Genomic DNA, 24,218 nt, shown 5'->3' on the forward strand with positions numbered 1-24,218 from the left:
GGGTGCTAGGATTGTATTTTACATGGTGTGATTTTACTTTTATAGTATCAGCTATGATCACAGTGGGTCTCCACAGCCAGGTGGCTGACACTATATGGCTGCATACCACCTTTGTATTGCCTTTTAACTATGGATGGAAAATAAATAATTTTATTGAGCGCTCCTGCCTTTGGGAATGTTTAGTCAGTATAGAAGATAAAGTCAGCACCAGATAATCTGTCAGAAGCTGTGCATCGCAAAAATACAAGAAACCACGTTCATAATACAAGGTACCGCTCCAAGGGTCTTCAAGTGTCAAAACCAGGAGGGCACAGGACTGCTAGAGTCTTCATCCCAAATAACCAAGCACTGAATGGGAGTCAGAGATGAACTTTTAACACCTCCCATTCAGACTTGCCGCAAAAGACATTGCAGAGGCCACTTACGATAAGAAGTTTATAAATAGCCCTAACTTGCCGCACATACAAGCGGCTCCAAACAGATGCAAAACAGAAAGAGTGTCATGTATTGTCTGTCAGTCAGTGTTTACACCTTTAATTGGAGGAGGGATCTAGCTCCTTTATAGCCCTAGGTAACGACTTCCACATTGCTTGTTAATTTTCTTCCGTTACCTGACTCCTCCTTCCTTCAGGATTTCAGAATTGAAGCAAGCCTTTTCCTGCATCGCTGTGCAACATCATTTCCCTTACTACAACGGTAGTTCAACGGATACTTCGCTACCACTACGGAAGCCAACCTGGCTCTAAGTCCCAGCTGGGATACTGCAGCTCTGATCTCACACGCCTTCCTTAGACTACGCCCCAAACATTTCAGGTACGATCGTTCCTGCAACAAACAGGAACTCTCAGCTGATTTAACACGCAACTGCTATTTACTGTATATATCTCCTAGCGGTTGTTCCACAACTTGTCCTCAGTTTAAATATACACTTCTGTGATGGTAACCATATTACCCTTGTACTTTATTGCACAGTATACTCGTGTCAAATCATACTTTGTTTACTCAGTGTCTTTGCCGTGTTTATATAACGGTTCCTATAACTCGCTGTTATTTTTACATTCTGGGAAGTAGTTTTATTGTACCCAGTTTCTTTGAATAGCGTCACAGTTTGAAATAGTAACTTGCTACTTATGCACACAGTATCTTCTAAGATAGGATACTGTGGAGCAGGCAGTAGCTACAATCCTTATTACGTTATTGCAATATAATGATATGTTATACACACCATTCATTAGGTTCTGTACATTTGATTCATTTGCAGATTCCATAACAAAGAGCTATTGGCTACTAAATGTATGGGGTGGCTCCTAGATTTTGAACACATTTTTCCAATCTTGGCTTAAAGTATTCATACAAATCATTTTTAAACCCAAAGTAATTATTTAATTTTAAAAAAAAACTCAGTATAAAAGAATAGACATTAAAAAAAAAAAAGTTACACGGACGTTGAAATAAAACTTTAAATTAAATATTTTTTGTAATTTTAAACATTTTTTTGTTGATTTTTTTTAATCAAATTTACTTTTCTCTTGGTATCCTTTGTTAAAACGTAGTTTTTTGCAAGAGAGCATACTTACGTAGGCTCCTGAGCGTGTCTTAAGAAGGATATCACAGCAGTGCTTACAAGAATATTTAACAATCTTAGACATATAGTGCGTTTAAGATATGTGCATGTTCCTGAGCTTACATAGGTTATTATGTCATGGAAATTAGAAAACTTGCAAGAAATGAAACCTAGAGAAAGAAGTAGGTTTAGCAACATGACTGCAAACTTTATCAGGATCATGAAACATTTTGACCACAATGTCCCTTTAATCACAATCTAAATGATCTGGCAGCAAGCTTGATAACAAAATGTCACTATCATGATGTTACACTGCAAAAGATACAAACGACGTATTAAAAAATAAATTAAAATGAAGCTGCACACTGGGGATAGAATCACCAACTTGTAAGACTTACAGTACCAATACACTAACTCATCTTGCACATTGTTTCAACGTATTTTACCTAGTTTACATTTTACCTAGCCTTCAGTTTTAACTAGGAAAAGAGCATAGGCTCATTCTAATGCTAAAAATATCCCTTTTTGGGGCCAGACATGCTAATCACTCTGACTTTATAACCATACTGATAGTCTGTCATGTTCAGAAACCATGCAAATTAATTTCCCAGTTAAACCACTAAAGAAGTATAATTGATCAGTTAAAGGTAGGGAAAACAAGTTTGCTTTCTAGTCGGAAATGTAACAGTCAAATTATAAAAAGAAAACAGAATTTATACTTACCTGATAAATTACTTTCTCCAACGGTGTGTCCGGTCCACGGCGTCATCCATAACTTGTGGGAATATTCTCTTCCCCAACAGGAAATGGCAAAGAGCACAGCAAAAGCTGTCCATATAGTCTCTCCCAGGCTCCGCCCCCCCAGTCATTCGACCGACGGATAGGAGAAAAAAAGGAGAAACTATAGGGTGCCGTGGTGACTGTAGTGTATAAAGAGAGAAATTTTTCAAACCTGATTAAAAAACCAGGGCGGGCCGTGGACCGGACACACCGTTGGAGAAAGTAATTTATCAGGTAAGCATAAATTCTGTTTTCTCCAACATTGGTGTGTCCGGTCCACGGCGTCATCCATAACTTGTGGGAACCAATACCAAAGCTTTAGGACACGGATGAAGGGAGGGAGCCAATCAGGTTAACTAAACAGAAGGCACCACGGCTTGCAAAACCTTTCTCCCAAAAACAGCCTCAGAAGAAGCAAAAGTATCAAATTTGTAGAATTTGGCAAAAGTGTGCAGAGAAGACCAAGTCGCTGCCTTACATATCTGATCAACAGAAGCCTCGTTCTTGAAGGCCCATGTGGAAGCCACAGCCCTAGTAGAGTGAGCTGTGATTCTTTCAGGAGGCTGCCGTCCGGCAGTCTCATAAGCCAATCGGATAATGCTTTTCAGCCAGAAAGAAAGAGAGGTAGCAGTAGCTTTTTGTCCTCTCCTCTTACCAGAGTAAACGACAAACAAAGACGAGGTTTGTCTAAAATCCTTTGTTGCTTCTAAATAGAATTTCAAAGCACGGACTACATCTAAATTGTGTAACAAACGTTCCTTCTTTGAAACTGGTTTCGGACACAGAGAAGGAACAACTATTTCCTGGTTAATATTCTTGTTGGAAACAACTTTTGGAAGAAAACCAGGCTTGGTACCCAAAACAACCTTATCTGAATGGAACACCAGATAGGGTGGGTCACACTGCAAAGCAGATAATTCAGAAACTCTTCTAGCAGAAGAAATAACAACCAAAAACAGAACTTTCCAAGATAATAACTTGATATCTATGGAATGTAAGGGTTCAAACGGAACCCCTTGAAGAACTGAAATAACTAAATTTAGACTCCAGGGAGGAGTCAAAGGTCTGTAAACAAGCTTGATCCTGACCAAAGCCTGTACAAAAGCTTGAACATCTGCCAGATGTCTGTGTAACAAGACAGATAGAGCAGAAATCTGTCCCTTTAGAGAACTTGCTGACAATCCCTTATCCAAACCTTCTTGAAGAAAGGAGAGGATCCTGGGAATTTTAATCTTACTCCATGAGAATCCCTTGGATTCACACCAACAGATATATCTTTTCCATATTTTATGGTAAATCTTTCTAGTCACGGGTTTTCTGGCTTGGACCAAAGTATCTATCACTGAATCCGAAAACCCGCGCTTGGATAAAATCAAGCGTTCAATTTCCAAGCAGTCAGCTGGAGAGAAATTAGATTTGGATGTTCGAATGGACCTTGCACTAGAAGATCCTGTCTCAAAGGTAGCTTCCATGGTGGAGCCGATGACATATTCACCAGGTCTGCATACCAAGTCCTGCGTGGCCACGCAGGAGCTATCAGAATCACCGAGGCCTTCTCCTGTTTGATCCTGGCTACCAGCCTGGGAAGGACAGGGAACGGTGGAAACGCATAAGCTAGGTTGAAGGACCAAGGCGCCACTAATGCATCCACTAGAGTCGCCTTGGGATCCCTGGATCTGGACCCGTAGCAAGGAACCTTGAAGTTCTGACGAGACGCCAACAGATCCATGTCTGGAATGCCCCATAGTTGAGTTAACTGGGCAAAGACCTCCGGGTGAAGTTCCCACTCCCCCGGATGGAAAGTCTGACAACTCAGATAATCCGCCTCCCAGTTGTCTACACCTGGGATGTGGATCGCAGATAGATGCCAGGAGTGATCCTCCGCCCATTTGATGATTTTGGACACCTCTCTCATCGCCAGGGAACTCCTTGTTCCCCCCTGATGGTTGATGTAAGCAACAGTCGTCATGTTGTCTGACTGGAATCTTATGAATCTGGCCTTCGATAGTTGAGGCCAAGCCCGGAGAGCATTGAATATCGCTCTCAGTTCCAGAATGTTTATCGGGAGAAGAGACTCTTCCCGAGACCATAGACCCTGAGCTTTCAGGGAATCCCAGACCGCGCCCCAGCCTAATAGACTGGCGCCGGTCGTGACGATGACCCACTCTGGTCTGCGGAAGCTCATTCCCTGGGACAGGTGATCCTGGGTCAGCCACCAACGGAGTGAGTCTCTGGTCATCTGGTCTACTTGAATCCTTGGAGACAAGTCTGTATAGTCCCCATTCCACTGCTTGAGCATGCACAGTTGTAATGGTCTTAGATGAATTCGAGCAAAAGGAACTATGTCCATTGCTGCAACCATCAACCCTACTACTTCCATGCACTGAGCTATGGAAGGCTGCAGAATAGAGTGAAGAACTTGACAAGCGTTTAGAAGCTTTGACTTTCTGACATCTGTCAGGAAAATCTTCATTTCTAAAGAATCTATTATTGTTCCTAAGAAGGGAACTCTTGTTGACGGAGACAGGGAACTCTTTTCTACGTTCACCTTCCACCCGTGAGATCTGAGAAAGGCTAGAACAATGTCTGTATGAGCCTTTGCTTTGGAAAGGGACGACGCTTGGATTAGGATGTCGTCCAGGTAAGGTGCCACTGCAATACCCCTTGGTCTTAGAACCGCTAGAAGGGACCCGAGCACCTTTGTGAAAATCCTTGGAGCAGTGGCTAGCCCGAATGGAAGAGCCACAAACTGGTAATGCTTGTCCAGAAAGGCGAACCTTAGGAACTGAAAATGATCTTTGTGGATAGGAATATGTAGATACGCATCCTTTAAATCCACGGTAGTCATAAATTGACCCTCCTGGATTGTAGGTAAAATCGTTCGAATTGTTTCCATTTTGAACAATGGAACTCTGAGAAATTTGTTTAGAATCTTTAAATCCAGAATTGGTCTGAAAGTTCCCTCTTTTTTGGGAACTACAAACAGATTTGAGTAAAACCCCTGACCTTCTTCCACATTTGAAACTGGGTGTATCACTCCCATCTTTAACAGGTCTTCTACACAATGTAAGAATGCCTGTCTCTTTATTTGGTTTGAAGATAAGTGAGACATGTGGAACCTTCCCCTTGGGGGTAGTTCCTTGAATTCTAGAAGATAACCCTGAGAGACTATTTCTAGTGCCCAGGGATCCTGAACATCTCTTGCCCAAGCCTGAGCAAAGAGAGAGAGTCTGCCCCCTACTAGATCAGGTCCCGGATCGGGGGCTACCCCTTCATGCTGTCTTGGTAGCAGCAGCAGGCTTCTTGGCCTGTTTACCCTTGTTCCAGCCTTGCATCGGTTTCCAAGCTGGTTTAGTCTGGGAAGCGTTACCCTCTTGTCTAGAGGCTGCAGAGTTGGAAGCCGGTCCGTTCCTGAAATTGCGAAAGGAGCGAAAATTAGACTTATTCTTAGCCTTAAAAGGCCTATCTTGTGGGAGGGCATGGCCCTTACCCCCAGTGATGTCTGAAATAATTTCTTTCAATTCTGGCCCAAAAAGGGTCTTACCTTTGAAAGGGATATTAAGTAATTTTGTCTTGGAAGATACATCCGCCGACCAAGACTTTAGCCAGAGCGCTCTGCGCGCCACAATTGCAAACCCTGAATTTTTCACCGCTAATCTTGCTAACTGCAAAGCGGCATCTAAAATAAAGGAATTAGCTAACTTAAGTGCGTGAATTCTGTCCATAACTTCCTCATACAGAGTTTCCCTACTGAGCGATTTTTCTAGTTCTTCAAACCAGAACCACGCTGCTGTAGTGACAGGAATAATACACGAAATAGGTTGAAGGAGGTAACCTTGCTGTACAAAAATCTTTTTAAGCAAACCCTCCAATTTTTTATCCATAGGATCTTTGAAAGCACAATTGTCCTCAATAGGAATGGTCGTGCGTTTGGCTAGTGTAGAAACCGCCCCCTCGACCTTAGGGACTGTTTGCCATAAGTCCTTTCTGGGGTCGACCATAGGGAATAATTTCTTAAATATAGGAGGAGGGACAAAAGGTATGCCTGGCTTCTCCCACTCCTTATTCACTATGTCCGCCACCCGCTTGGGTATTGGAAAAGCGTCAGGGTGCACCGGGACCTCTAGGAACTTGTCCACCTTGCACAATTTTTCTGGGATGACCAGATTGTCACAATCATCCAAAGTAGATATCACCTCTTTAAGCAATGCACGGAGATGCTCTAATTTAAATTTAAATGTCACAACATCAGGTTCTGCCTGCTGAGAAATTCTTCCTGTATCAGAAATTTCCCCATCTGACAAAACCTCCCTCATTGCCACTTCAGATTGGTGTGAGGGTATGACAGAAAAATTATCATCAGCGCACTCCTGCTCTACAGTGTTTAAAACAGAGCAATCGCGCTTTCTCTGAAATGCTGGCATTTTGGATAAAATATTTGCTATGGAGTTATCCATTACTGCCGTCAATTGTTGCATAGTAACAAGCATTGGCGCGCTAGAAGTACTAGGGGTCTCCTGCGTGGGCAAAACTGGTGTAGACACAGAAGGAGATGATGTAGAACTATGTCTACTTCCTTCATCTGAGGAATCATCTTGGGCAACTTTATTATCTGTGACAGTACTGTCCTTACTTTGTTTGGACGCTATGGCACAATTATCACACATATTAGAAGGGGAAATCACATTGGCCTCCATACATACAGAACATGATCTATCTGAAGGCACAGACATGTTAAACAGGCTTAAACTGGTTAATAAAACACAAAAACTGTTTTAAAACAAAACCGTTACTGTCTCTTTAAATGTTAAACAGTGCACACTTTATTACTGAATATGTGAAAAACTATGAAGTAATTATCCAATCTTTACCAAATTTTCACCACAGTGTCTTAAAGCATTCAAAGCATTGCACCCCAAATTTCAGGCTGTTAACCCTTAAAATGTGGAAACCAGATCCGTTTACAACTTTAACCCCCTTATAGTCCCAGCCCCAGCCTTTGCTGCGACTTCACCAATCCCAGGGGGGTATACGATACCAAATGAAGCCTTCTAGGAACGTTTTCAGTGGATTCCAGACCCTCACACATGCAGCTGCATGTACTGCTCTCAAAAGTAACTGCGCAGTAATGGCGCGAAAATGAGGCTCTGCCTACTACAGAGAAAGGCCCTTCCTGACTGGGAAGGTGTCTAAACAAGTGCCTGGCGTAAAAAACGTTCCCCAAAGATAGAAAAGTCTGAAATTCAACTTCAAACTGTATATAATACCTAAATAAAGCAATCGATTTAGCCCATAAAAGTGTCTACCAGTTTATAGCCCATAATAAGCCCTTTATTCTGTTTGAGACTAAGAAAATGGCTTAGAGGTCCCCATGAGGGGAAAAATGACAGCCTTCCAGCATTACACAGTCTTGTTAGAAAAATGTCTAGTCATACCTTAAGCAGAAAAGTCTGCAAACTGTTCCCCCCAACTGAAGTTCTCTCAGCTCAACAGTCCTGTGTGGGAACAGCAATCGATTTTAGTTACTGCTGCTAAAATCATCCTCCTCTTATAAACAGAACTCTTCATCTCTTTCTGTTTCAGAGTAAATAGTACATACCAGCACTATTTTAAAATAAACTCTTGATAGAAGAATAAAAAACTACAACTTAACACCACATACTCTTCACCATCTCCGTGGAGATGCTACTTGTTCAGAGCGGCAAAGAGAATGACTGGGGGGGCGGAGCCTGGGAGGGACTATATGGACAGCTTTTGCTGTGCTCTTTGCCATTTCCTGTTGGGGAAGAGAATATTCCCACAAGTTATGGATGACGCCGTGGACCGGACACACCAATGTTGGAGAAATAACCTCAAACATTACATTGATCATTTAGCAGTCTAAATAGCCAAACACCAGCTTAGCTTGTGCACAAAAACTATTTTTTTGGTTTAACATTTTCCTATGGAAACACTTCAGACACTAACACTACTAGATTTTATTTCATTTTACCAAAAGCATATAAAACCATGAGTCAGAGATTAAAAAAATATCCAGCTAACCACTTCATTGCAGTTTTGCAGTAACTGCAACCCCAATCATATTGCTATTTATATATACACACACCCAACAGATATACAAATTTACATACCCTTATACAGAAGTTTACATATAGAAAGAAATGCCTATTTTTTTGTTCACTGCAATTTCTCACACGGTCATGAATAGTGGAGATTTCACAAATACCCCTGTGCTTGTCCTAGCGTCAAGTGAAATGTCCTGACCCTGCTTGGTACACATGAGGTGTGGGATTCACATGGGGCCAATTCCCTTTATAGAGTGCACTGGCACAGATACTTATCGAGTCCGCTATGCAATCCCTTTATAGAGTGCACTGGCACAGATGCTTATCGAGACCGCTCTGCAATCCCTTTATAGAGTGCACTGGCACAGATGCTTATCGAGTCCGCTCTGCAATCCTTTTATAGAGTGCACTGGCACAGATGCTTATCGAGTCCGCTCTGCAATCCCTTTATAGAGTGCACTGGCACAGATACTTATCGAGTCCGCTCTACAATCCCTTTATAGAGTGCACTGGCACAGATGCTTATCGAGTCCGCTCTGCAATCCCTTTATAGAGTGCACTGGCACAGATGCTTATCGAGTCCGCTCTGCAATCCCTTTATAGAGTGCACTGGCACAGATGCTTATCGAGTCCGCTCTGCAATCCCTTTATAGAGTGCACTGGCACAGATGCTTATCGAGTCCGCTCTGCAATCCCTTTATAGAGTGCACTGGCACAGATGCTTATCGAGTCTGCTCTGCAATCCCTTTATAGAGTGCACTGGCACAGATGCTTATCGAGTCCGCTCTGCAATCCCTTTATAGAGTGCACTGGCACAGATGCTTATCGAGTCCGCTCTGCAATCCCTTTAACACCCCACAAGAAGTACTCTGCCTATCAAACTCTTAGCCAGACTGGCAAAGGTAAAAGGTTAAACCACTACTGCAGATGCTGCTGAGGAGCAGGTGTTTAACATTCTGTGACAGCTGTGTTTACAAGAATGTAGAACTGCTGCAAACATTAGATGGGAAACATCATTTATTCTTCCCTGATAAATTCATTTCTTTCTTGGTAGTGAGAGTCAATGGTGCTTACACCACCTGGCCACAAGGAGGAGCCAAAGACACCCACACCAGTTTTTGACCTATATCCCTTTCCCTCCCAGTACTGCGATAGCCAAGGATATTAGGGAGTAAGCAGAACCAAAGGGTAACGAGATGCAAACAAGGACTGCCGCTACCAAGAAAAAAAAAATGTAAACGGCAGCCCGTGGACTCTCACTACCAAGAAATAAATGAATTTATCAGGTAAGAATAAATTATGTTTTCTTTCTAATGGTAGTGAGAGTCCACCGTCCTTACTTCTGGGAATCAATACCCAAACTGTGGACTCCACTAATAAAACGGGTAAAACAAAAGGAAAAAACAGGTAGCAGGCCTTCAATCAGGTAGAAACTACCGCCTGAAGAAACTTCCTGCCAAAAGCTGCCTCAGACTTCCTATGCAATAGCACAGAAAGAGCCGAAATCTGACCCTTAAAGGGACAGTACGCCAGAATTGTTACTGTTTAAAAATAAAGATAATGCCTTTATTACCTATTCCCCAGTTTTGCATAACCAACACAGTCATATTAATATACTTTTTACCTCTGTAATTACCTTGTATCCAAGTCTGCACAATGCCCCCGTATTTCAGTTCTTTTGACCGACCTGCATTTTAGCCAATCAGTACTGACTCCTGGGTAACTTCACAGGAGTGCACACAGAGTTATCTATAAGGCACACATGAACGAATGCAATGAAAAAATGTCAAACTGCATTCAGATAAGAGGCGCCCTTCAAGGGCTAAGAAATTAGCATATGAGTCTCCTAGGTTTAGCTTTCAACTAAAAATGACGAGCAAAAAAATTACATTGGAAAGTTGTTTAAATTTACATGCCCTATCTGAATCATGAAAGTTTATTTTTGACTAGACTGTCCCATTAAGGGAGCTAGCTGACAGACCCTTATCCAAACCTTCCTGTAGAAACTGTAAAATCCAGGGAATTCTTACAGAATGCACACACACCACAGTATACCTTCCAGACCTTGTAACAAATGCACCTAGTAAAAGGTTTACGAGCCTGAATTATAGTATCAATCATTGGCTCAGAAAAATCTCTATGAGACAAAATTAACTGTTCAATTTCCAAGTTGACTGAAGATATTGATAAAAGAACGGACCTTGGACGAGCAGATCCTGCTGAAGAGGAAGACGCCATGGCGACGAGCTGGACATTTTGATCAAGTCTGCATGCCATGTCCACCAAGGCCACACCGGAGGCAGCATCTCAATCCATGCCTACTCCTTGACGAGGCAAATAAATACTGGGAGGGAAACGGATGTAGGTGGGATAGTTAAACTCTACTGTAGGGTGTCTATGCCTCCACCTGGTGGTCAGGTGATCTAATTCCCAGAAGGTCCAGAAACGCTCACTACCATTAGAAAGTAACTCTACTACCATCGACCAATAAACACAAGTGCACGCTCCTAAAGCTATCTAGGTTTACTTTTTAACATAGAATACAAAGAGAACAAAGCTAATTTGTTAATAGAAATCATTTGAAAAGTTGAAGAAAAAAAATAAATATTTTATAATACAGACACAGAGCATATAATTTTAAACAACTTCCCAATTTGCTATTATCTAATTTGCTTATATCTCTTGGTATCCTTTGATGAAAAGCATAACTAAGTAGGCTCAGGAGCTGGAAAATAGCTGCTGATTGGTGGTTGCACATATGTCTCTTGTCATTGGCTTACCAAAGTGTTCAGATAGCTCTAAGAAGTGCATTGCTCCTCCTTCAACAAAGGATACAAAAGAAAGAAGCAAAATTAAAAATAGAAGTAAATTGGAAAGTTGCTTAAAGGGACAGTCTAGGCGAAAATAAACTTTCATGATTCAGATAGAGCATGTAATTTTAAACAATTTTCCAATTTACTTTTATCACCAATTTTGCTTTGTTCTCTTGGTATTCTTAGTTGAAAGCTTAACCTAGGAGGTTCATATGCTAATTTCTTAGACCTTGAAGCCCACATCTTTCAGATTGCATTTTAACAGTTTTTCACCACTAGAGGGTGTTAGTTCACATATTTCATATAGATAACACTGTGCTCGTGCAAGTGAAGTAATCTGGGAGCAGGCACTGATTGGCTAGACTGCAAGTCTGTCAAAAGAACTGAAAAAAGAGGCAGTTTGCAGAGGCTTAGATACAAGATAATCACAGAGGTTAAAAGTATATTAATATAACTGTGTTGGTTATGCAAAACTGGGAAATGGGTAATAAAACTATCTTTTAAAACAATAAAAATTCTGGTGTAGACTGTCCCTTTAAAAAGGGACATTAAACACTTTGAGATAGTAATATAAAATGATAAAAAAAAACATCTAGAATATTCTTTCATTATTTATTTTGTCCCCCTTTCCAGTAATTCCATTCTGAAATTGTTAGCTTTTCAGTTCCTGTTAGAAAAGAAAGTGCAGAGCACTGTTATATTCCACACAGCCATTGGCTGCACACTCTAGTGCCCTATTTATAACTGTCCCTAGGTAACCTAAGTTACAACATGGCAGCTCCCACTGTTTTATAGACACTAAGGGCTCCATTTATCAATCATTTGGGGAATTCTCCTTTCTGTTCTATCAGTTCTCCACAGCTCTCCTTAGGAGAGGAGCACATGTGCGCCAATATTTATCATAAAAAAGTTGTTTTTTCTCCATGGGAGAGCTGAGGAGAGCTGGGGAGAACTAATGATACATTTCTCCAGTCGGATTAGTATCTTCTCCTTATTTATCACTAAAAATAAGCAACTATTCTCCATGTCAATCATATATAAACCAATAGAAATCTTTATACAGCCTTACTAGTAGCTTTGTTAACGCCCCTCTTCAGCAAACTTTCATATAAGAAAATAGATCTACATTTTCATTGTTTTAGTGCTTCAATTTAACGCTTTTTATATCTTATTTTTATGCCCCAATAGATATCATTTTTGTGCTCTGTTATATATTATTTTGGTGCGCCATTATATTTTTTTTTTTACTCCATCATAAATTATTTTTGCGCTCCAATAACCATTATTATTGTGCTTTGTTATAGATAATTTTTTCACCTTGTAGAGCCCTTTTTTGTGTGTAACTGCTTCTACAACTGGTAGGGAATAGATTTCTAATGCTGTTCTCCACTGTAACTATGGAGAACTTTAAGGTAGGAACTTGCAGGAGAACTTTCAGTCCTCCACAGGAGAATATAAATGATACATTTGTAACTAGGAGAATTATGAGGAGAACTATATGAAATACGACTAAAAAGATCTAATTTAACCCTTTTTTTGGAGAACATGTTCTCCAAGGAGAGTTAGAACAGAGTAGGAGAATATTACAGTTGAACTTGCCCAATTTTATGAGTATTTTTGAATGATAAATAGGAGAATTATTTCTCATGAGAACTTTTAGGAGAAAATATAGGAGAATTGGAATGATAAATAGAGCCCTAAGGGGTCGATTTATCAAAGGCTTCGTCTGCCTTCATCCCCCTACGACTGCAAGTTCTCACAAGAGAACCTGCAGTCAGTATTTATCAAGCAGCGGTCATCAGACCAATGCTTCCCCAATTCTGGAGAATTTTAATCTCCCCGGTCTTGTTCGACCAGGGAGATTGAGAGCTCCTGCCCTACATGATTGGCTGTGAGTGGGCAAGGGGCAGCATTGCACAAGAGCACAAAATAAATGTCTAGCTGCAGCGCATATGTACGCACGATATATTAAGCCCTAACACTTTACACTTATTTTGTCACTATTTAAACAATAAAACTTTAAAATTGCATATACGTGATATCTCAGACTAATCTTTTCTTTGAATGCATCATTCGATCTAGCATTTATTTAGTGTTTATTGTCCCTTTAAAATTGTATATTCTATCTAAATCATGACATTTTGGGTTTGGGTTGGGTTGCGTTTTTACTTTGCATTTCTTTGAAGTTTACTGTGTGTTAACATTAATCAAAGGGTTAAAACGTATATATAATAAACAAAATAGGTTTTAATTCATGAACTGACGCCCTGGGTTGCCAATAGCAAAACAGTTTCCAGTAAAAACAGCAATTTTACCCCTGATTTGCTAAGTAACAGATAAACACAGTAGTTTAACCTCTTGGTTTGTATAGGAGTAGAACAGAAGAGGGCGCCACAACGCGTTTCCCGGTCGATATGACCGCTTCATCAGGTGTGTACACCTGATGAAGCGGTCATAATGACCAGGAAACACGTTGTGTGTTTTGCACATTTTAATAAAAGTCTATATTGTTTTAGACCCTTGGATCATGACTTATTATCTACTTTGGATCTTGATTTGGCTAGCAGTGTTTAGCTTTCACCCTCTACATATGCCATTTCTCAGCACACTAAGGTGGAATCTATACCGAGCAATCAGAGTCTGGAGCATTGGAGATACGGGTGTTTTCCATAGACCCTACGGGAGTCTTCCTACGATTGGGTTACTGCACAACAACATTGAAAGGTTAGCTATCTGGACAGCTACTAAAGGTCCAGCAGGCGTTTGTGGCACTTATCAAGTGCTTTATACTTTGTAAGTATAATTTGTACTGCGTGTTTGGAGACCAAATATCACTGATTGTGCACTATTGTGGCGCCCTCTTCTGTTCTACTCCTATACAGATTTGTTACACATCAAGTTGTGGAAGAAGTTTGCAGCCTCCGGTCTCGCACAGCTTTATGTTCATTGAAGATTTATATGAAGGACTTATCTGGTACACGTTTTATGGGAGCTCCCATGGACATTAGTACTCACAAGTATAGTGAATATATATGATTTAATATATATGATTTTATCATATGCTGTTTTTATTTTATGTCATTTATATGTTTGTTGGAACATTAGATAATCACTTTTAAATCACTCACTGTTACAACAATCATACTACAGCTAATGGCTACAAATGACTAGTCAATAGTCATAGCTGTATGAATTTTGCACCTACATCTTATTTTAGATTAAACCTTATAAGCCAGAAGCTCACACAAAGCAGTGATTTAATCTACTGACTGCCACAACCACATATTGTATATCTGAAGGTACTAATATATACACTGTGGTGTGTGCAGTGTATAGACTGTATACTGTACCTGGTAGTACCTGCAGATAAACAGACTGTGGTGTGTGCGGTGTATAGGCTGTATACTGTACCTGGCAGTACCTGCAGATATACAGACTGTGGTGTGTGCAGTATATAGGCTGTATACTGTACTGGTAGTACCTGCAGATATACAGACTGTGGTGTGTGCAGTGTATAGGCTGTATACTGTACTGGTAGTACCTGCAGATATACAGACTGTGGTGTGTGCAGTATATAGGCTGTATTCTGTACTGGTAGTACCTGCAGATATACAGACTGTGGTGTGTGCAGTATATAGGCTGTATACTGTACTGGTAGTACCTGCAGATATACAGACTGTGGTGTGTGCAGTATATAGGCTGTATTCTGTACTGGTAGTACCTGCAGATATACAGACTGTGGTGTGTGCAGTGTATAGGCTGTATACTGTAGTACTGGTAGTACCTGCAGATATAAAGAGTGTGGTGTATGCAGTGTATAGGCTGTATACTGTACCCGGTAGTACCTGTAGATATACAGACTGTGGTGTGTGCAGTGTATAGGCTGTATAATTTACCTGATAGTACCTGCAGATATACAGACTGTGGTGTGTGCAGTGTATAGGCTGTATACTGTACCCGGTAGTACCTGCAGATATACAGAATATAATGTGTGGTGTATACTGTACCTGGTTGTACCTGAAGATATACACCGCACACAACAGTCTGTATATCTGCAGGTACTACCAGGTACAGTATACAGCCTATACACCGCACACACCACAGTCTGTATATCTGCAGGTACTACCAGGTACAGTATACAGCCTATACACCGCACACACCACAGTCTGTATATCTGCAGGTACTACCAGGTACAGTAGACAGCCTCTACACCGCACACACCACAGTCTGTATTTCTGCAGGTACTACCAGGTACATTATACAGCCTATACACCGCACACACCACAGTCTGTATATCTGCAGGTACTACCAGGTACAGTATACAGCCTATACACATACTGCACATACTCTGTGCTATACTATATCAGGTATTACATACTGTATATACTATACATACTCTGTGCTATACTATATCAGGTATTACATACTCTGTGCTATACTATATCAGGTATTTTATACTGCACACACTATACATACTCTGTTATACTATATCAGGTATTACATACTGCACATACTATACATACTCTTTGCTATACTATATCAGGTATTACATACTGCACATACTATACATACTCTGTGCTATACTATATCAGGTATTACATACTGCACATACTATACATACTCTTTGCTATACTATATCAGGTATTACATACTGCATATACTATACATACTCTGTGCTGTACTATATCAGGAATTACATGCTGCATATACTATACATACTCTGTGCTATACTATATCAGGTATAACATACTGCATATACTATACATACTCTGTTCTATATTATATCAGGTATAACATACTGCATATACTATACATACTGTATGCTATACTATATCAGGTATTACATATTGCATATACTATACATACTCTGTGCTATACTATATCAGGTATTACATACTCTGTGCTATACTATATCAGGTATTTTATACTGCACACACTATACATACTCTGTGTTATACTATATCAGGTATTACATGCTGCATATACTATACATACTCTGTGCTATACTATATCAGGTATTACACACTATACATACTCTGTGCTATACTATATCAGCTAGGGCTGCAACTAACGATTATTTTCATAATTGATTAATCGGCCGATTATTTTTTCGATTAATCGACTAATCGGATAAAAGGAGACTCAATAATAGTTTTCTATGTTTTAAATAAAATCCACATAATGAGTGTTACAAATATAATCTTCAGACTAAAACTTTACATTAACACAACTGTTTCTTCAATTTTTAAGCAGCAGAGCACAGTTTTATAATCAAACAAAACAAAACCACAAACTGTTTGAAAAGAGGTAGAACTAGAAACAGTTAGACTATCACTGTCAATAACATTCTGTTATTCACTCTTTCAGAAACTTTGCATTGAAATGCATTGAAATCGATAATTATCGATTATGACGATTAGTTGTTGCAGCTCTAATATCAGCTATTACATACTGCATATACTATACATACTCTGTGCTATACTATATCAGGTATTACATACTATACATACTATGTACTATACTATATCAGGTATTACATACTGCATATACTATACATACTGTATGCTATACTATATCAGGTATAACATACTGCATATACTATACATACTGTATGCTATACTATATAAGGTATTACATACTGTATATACTATACATACTCTGTGCTATACTATATCAGGTATTATATATTGCAAATACTATACATACTCTGTGCTATACTATACTATATCAGGTATTACATACTCTGTGCTATACTATATCAGGTATTTTATACTGCACACACTATACATACTCTGTGTTATACTATATCAGGTATTACATGCTGCATATAGTATACATACTCTGTGCTATACTATATCAGGTATTACATACTATACATACTCTGTGCTATACTATATCAGGTATTACATACTGCATATACTATACATACTCTGTGCTGTACTATATCAGGAATTACATGCTGCATATACTATACATACTCTGTGCTATACTATATCAGGTATTACATATACTATACATACTCTGTGCTATACTATATCAGGTATTACATACTCTGTGTTATACTATATCAGGTATTACATACTGCACACACTATACATCCTCTGTGTTATACTATAGCAGGTATTACATGCTGCATATACTATACATACTCTGTGCTATACTATATCAGGTATTACATACTGCACACACTATACATACTCTGTGCTATACTATATCAGGTATTACATACTATACATACTCTGTGCTATACTATATCAGGTATTACATACTGCATATACTATACATACTCTGTGCTATACTATATCAGGTATAACATACTGCATATACTATACATACTGTATGCTATACTATATCAGGTATTACATACAGCACATACTATACATACTCTGTGCTGTACTATATCAGGTATAACATACTGCATATACAATACATACTCTGTGCTATACTAAATCAGGTATAACATACTGCATATACTATACATACTCTGTGCTATATATGAGTATATATAGTATGTGCAGTATGTAATACCTGATATAGTATAGCACAGAGTATGTATAGTATGTGCAGTATGTAATACCTGATATAGTATAGCACAGAGTATGTATAGTATGTGCAGTATGTAATACCTGATATAGTATAGCAAAGAGTATATATAGTATGTGCAGTATGTAATACCTGATATAGTATAGCAAAGAGTATGTATAGTATGTGCAGTATGTAATACCTGATATAGTATAGCACAGAGTATGTATAGTATGTGCAGTATGTAATACCTGATATAGTATAGCAAAGAGTATGTATAGTATGTGCAGTATGTAATACCTGATATAGTATAGCACAGAGTATATAAAGTATGCGCAGTATGTAATACCTGATATAGTATAGCACGGAGTATGTATAGTATATGCAGTATGTAATACCTGATATAGTATAGCACAGAGTATATATAGTATGTGCAGTATGTAATACCTGATATAGTATAGCACAGAGTATATATAGTATGTGCAGTATGTAATACCTGATATAGTATAGCAAAGAGTATATATAGTATGTGCAGTATGTAATACCTGATATAGTACAGCACAGAGTATATATAGTATTACATACTGCATATACTATACATACTCTGTGCTATACTATATCAGGTATTACATACTGCACATACTATACATACTCTGTGCTATACTATATCAGGTATTACATACTGCACATACTATACATACTCTGTGCTATACTATATCAGGTATTACATACTGCACATACTATACATACTCTGTGCTATACTATATCAGGTATTACATACTGCACATACTATACATACTCTGTGCTATACTATATCAGGTATTACATACTGACAGTACTACTCTATGGTATAACATACTACATATACTCTGTGCTATACTATATCAGGTATTACATACTGCACATACTATACATACTCTGTGCTATACTATATCAGGTATTACATACTGCACATACTATATATACTCTGTGCTATACTATATCAGGTATTACATACTTACAGTACTACTCTATGGTATAACGTGTCAGGTATAACATACTGCACATACAATACATACTCTGTGCTATACTATATCAGGTATTACATACTTACAGTACTACTCTATGGTATAACATGTCAGGTATTACATACTGCACACACTATACATACTCTGTGCTATACTATATCTGGTATTACATACTGCACACACTATACATACTCTGTGCTATACTATATCAGGTATTACATACTGCACATACTATATATACATTGTGCTATACTATATCAGGTATTACATACTGCACATACTATACATACTCTGTGCTATACTATATCAGGTATTACATACTGCACATACTATACATACTCTGTGCTATACTATATCAGGTATTACATACTATACATACTCTGTGCTATACTATATCAGGTATTACATACTGCACATACTATATATACTCTGTGCTATACTATATCAGGTATTACATACTGCACATACTATACATACTCTGTGCTATACTATATCAGGTATTACATACTGCACATACTATATATACTCTGTGCTATACTATATCAGGTATTACATACTGCATATATAAACATACTCTGTGCTATACTATATCAGGTATTACATACTGCACATACTATACATACTCTGTGCTATACTATATCAGGTATTACATACTGACAGTACTACTATATGGTATAACATACTACATATACTCTGTGCTATACTATATCAGGAATTACATACTGCACATACTATATATACTCTGTGCTATACTATATCAGGTATTACATACTGCACATACTTTATATACTCTGTGCTATACTATATCAGGTATTACATACTGCACATACTATATATACTCTTTGCTATACTATATCAGGTATTACATACTGCACATACTATATATACTCTGTGCTATACTATATCAGGTATTACATACTGCACATACTATATATACTCTGTGCTATACTATATCAGGTATTACATACTGCATATACTATACATACTCTGTGCTATACTATATCAGGTATTACATACTGCACATACTTTATATACTCTGTGCTATACTATATCAGGTATTACATACTGCACATACTATACATACTCTTTGCTATACTATACCAGGTATTACATACTGCACATACTATACATACTCTGTGCTATACTATATCAGGTATTACATACTGCACATACTATACATACTCTGTGCTATACTATATCAGGTATTACATACTGCACATACTATACATACTCTTTGCTATACTATATCAGGTATTACATACTGCACATACTATATATACTCTGTGCTATACTATATCAGGTATTACATACTGCACATACTATACATACTCTGTGCTATACTATATCAGGTATTACATACTGCACATACTATACATACTCTGTGCTATACTATATCAGGTATTACATACTGCACATACTATACATACTCTTTGCTATACTATATCAGGTATTACATACTGCACATACTATATATACTCTGTGCTATACTATATCAGGTATTACATACTGCACATACTATACATACTCTGTGCTATACTATATCAGGTATTACATACTGCACATACTATACATACTCTGTGCTATACTATATCAGGTATTACATACTGCACATACTATATATACTCTGTGCTATACTATATCAGGTATTACATACTGCACATACTATACATACTCTGTGCTATACTATATCAGGTATTACATACTGCACATACTTTATATACTCTGTGCTATACTATATCAGGTATTACATACTGCACATACTATATATACTCTGTGCTATACTATATCAGGTATTACATACTGCACATACTATATATACTCTGTGCTATACTATATCAGGTATTACATACTGCATATACTATACATACTCTGTGCTATACTATATCAGGTATTACATACTGCACATACTTTATATACTCTGTGCTATACTATATCAGGTATTACATACTGCACATACTATATATACTCTGTGCTATACTTCAGGTATTACATACTGCATATACTATAAATACTCTGTGCTATACTATATCAGATATTACATACTGCACATACTATGCATACTCTGTGCTATACTATATCAGGTATTACATACTGCACATACTATATATACTCTGTGCTATACTTCAGGTATTACATACTGCACATACTATACATATTCTGTGCTATACTATATCAGGTATTACATACTGCACATACTATACATACTCTGTGCTATACTATATCAGGTATTACATACTGCACATACTATATATACTCTGTGCTATACTATATCAGGTATTACATACTACACATACTATACATACTCTGTGCTATACTATATCAGGTATTACATACTGCACATACTATATATACTCTGTGCTATACTATATCAGGTATTACATACTGCACATACTATGCATACTCTGTGCTATACTATATCAGGTATTACATACTGCACATACTATATATACTCTGTGCTATACTTCAGGTATTACATACTGCACATACTATACATATTCTGTGCTATACTATATCAGGTATTACATACTGCACATACTATATATACTCTGTGCTATACTATATCAGGTATTACATACTGCACATACTATATATACTCTGTGCTATACTTCAGGTATTACATACTGCACATACTATACATATTCTGTGCTATACTATATCAGGTATTACATACTGCACATACTATATATACTCTGTGCTATACTTCAGGTATTACATACTGCACATACTATACATATTCTGTGCTATACTATATCAGGTATTACATACTGCACATACTATATATACTCTGTGCTATACTTCAGGTATTACATACTGCACATACTATACATATTCTGTGCTATACTATATCAGGTATTACATACTGCACATACTATATATACTCTGTGCTATACTTCAGGTATTACATACTGCACATACTATACATATTCTGTGCTATACTATATCAGGTATTACATACTGCACATACTATATATACTCTGTGCTATACTTCAGGTATTACATACTGCACATACTATACATATTCTGTGCTATACTATATCAGGTATTACATACTGCACATACTATATATACTCTGTGCTATACTTCAGGTATTACATACTGCACATACTATACATATTCTGTGCTATACTATATCAGGTATTACATACTGCACATACTATATATACTCTGTGCTATACTTCAGGTATTACATACTGCACATACTATACATATTCTGTGCTATACTATATCAGGTATTACATACTGACAGTACTACTCTATGGTATAACGTGTCAGGTATAACATACTGCACATCCAGCTCTCACCTCTGTGTTGCGCGCTCCCCTCCTGGCTCCGGTCTCGCGGGTTCCGTTACCCGCTCGCGTGCCCTCTCTTTCTCCAGCGCGCGTACTCGCACTCAAACAACTCGCGCAGTGGTGCCCACTGCCCAGTACCAGCCGGGGTGAACACGTGACCGCACATCCACAGTAAAGGCAAATCAGAGAGCGCACCGTTTGACAGGGGGTGGGCGTTTTCTTTAGCATCACGAGTTCCGGGCGCCATTTTTGTTGCTGGCAGAGAGGGCGGGATTATTGATTTGGTGCTGAGGATAGTTGGGAGGGATGCTCTGCTTGCTGTGCAAACACCCACACATACACAGTGCATAAGCATGGCAAAACTGTATCATGTCACCAGTTGTTTTTATTTCATCATGTCGTTCTTCCTAGTTACCAGATAATCTTGCAATTATGACAAGCTGCTAAATTAGCTCACTTATTTAACTTTTTAAGGACTTTAACATGCGGAGCAACCTAAACATTTTAAACTCGCTCTTCTGTTACAGAAAACAAAATTACATTTACCTTGTGGGACTTTAAACAGAATTACAGTGTAAACATCATATATAAACCTTTATCATAAATATAGATTAGTACTGCTTGTCCAACAGCTAACAACCAGCACATTCCTTATGTTTTACCTCAGCACAAGTCTCTTTCTGATTTTCATAAATGTTAGCTCAGTTTCACCCATCTATACATTATTCAAATTAGTAGTTAGGCTACAAAGACAGTTGTAATATCACTAATGGTGTCATTTATTATTTCATATATCAGTATGCCATGTGTGATGATGTCATATCACTAATGGTGTCATTTATTATTTCATATATCAGTATGCCATGTGTGATGATGTCATATCACTAATGGTGTCATTTATTATTTCATATATCAGTATGCCATGTGTGATGATGTCATATCACTAATGATGTCATTTATTATTTCATATTTCAGTATGCCATGTGTGATGATGTCATATCACTAATGGTGTCATTTATTATTTCATATTTCAGTATGCCATGTGTGATGATGTCATATCACTAATGGTGTCATTTATTATTTCATATTTCAGTGTGCCATGTGTGATGATGTCATATCACTAATAGTGTCATTTATTATTTCATATTTCAGTATGCCATGTGTGATGATTTCATATCACTAATGGTGTCATTTATTATTTCATATTTCAGTATGCCATGTGTGATGATGTCATCAACAAAGCAGGTTAAGCAAAAACATCAAAACAATGCTCATATAAAGGTTGTGGTGGGGTCATCTCTTATGTACTTAAAGGGATTCTAAACCCAATTCTTTTTTTCTTTCATGTTTTAGACAGAGCATATAATTTTAAATAACTTTCCAATTTACTTCTATTATTTAATGGACTTCCTTCTATTGTTATCCTTTGTTGAAAGTTTTAACTAGGTAAGCTCAGGAGCAGCAAAGAACCTATATTCTAGCTGCTGATTGGTGGATGCATATATAAACCGATTGTCATTGGCTCACACTTGTGTTCAGTTAGAAATCAGTAGTGCATTGCTGCTCCTTCAACAAATGATACCAAGAGAATGAAACAAATTAGATAATAGAAGTAAATTATATATATATATATATATATTGTTATATATATTATTATTTATATAAATAAAATGTTTGTGTGTTCAAAATAACAGCGTAAACACAATAAAGAAAACCAGAGCATTGAAAAGGGCATTTACATATTCACTGCATAATAAACTGTTAAAAAAAAAATAAGAATTTCCAAAGGTCAAAAGATTAAAGTAAAATTTATAAACACAATATTTAAGCCCCTTAACTGCTAGAGAGAGTTGCACATCTGCTACAGCCCTCTCAAGCAAATACTGGGTTAAACAGTGAGTTTAATCAGACTAAAGCTGAATGAAAGTAAAAAACGATGTGTGGCTTACAAGTTACAGATCACAGGGCATTGACGTTAGAGGACCGGTGTTTTTAGATTAGCCAATTTCATCACTTCAGGTGACGTGGAATCAGCTGTGTGACCGCAAATTCCTTCACTACGCGTGCACTCCGTTGCGTCATCGCATTCTCCAGCCTGGGATAAGCATAACGCCTAGGATAAGCATAAGGCTACCCTACAAATTAGATAAGTTTATACTTTTAGGAAATATTGG

The 24,218-nt window shown here is 37.9% G+C and overlaps 1 protein-coding gene across 1 annotated transcript in view; it reads right to left on the reverse strand.

Annotated features, from left to right (window-relative positions):
- Positions 1-22,167, reverse strand: part of DTNB (dystrobrevin beta) — a 983,126-nt gene extending 960,959 nt beyond the window's left edge. Inside the window, exon 1 of the mRNA XM_053709466.1 lies at positions 22,054-22,167. The gene's annotated coding sequence lies outside the window, so the exon portion shown is untranslated. The remainder of the gene's footprint in view (positions 1-22,053) is intronic.
- Between the last annotated feature and the right edge of the window lie 2,051 nt (positions 22,168-24,218).

This window comes from Bombina bombina, chromosome 4 (assembly GCF_027579735.1).
Source record: "Bombina bombina isolate aBomBom1 chromosome 4, aBomBom1.pri, whole genome shotgun sequence".
NCBI lineage: Eukaryota > Metazoa > Chordata > Amphibia > Anura > Bombinatoridae > Bombina > Bombina bombina.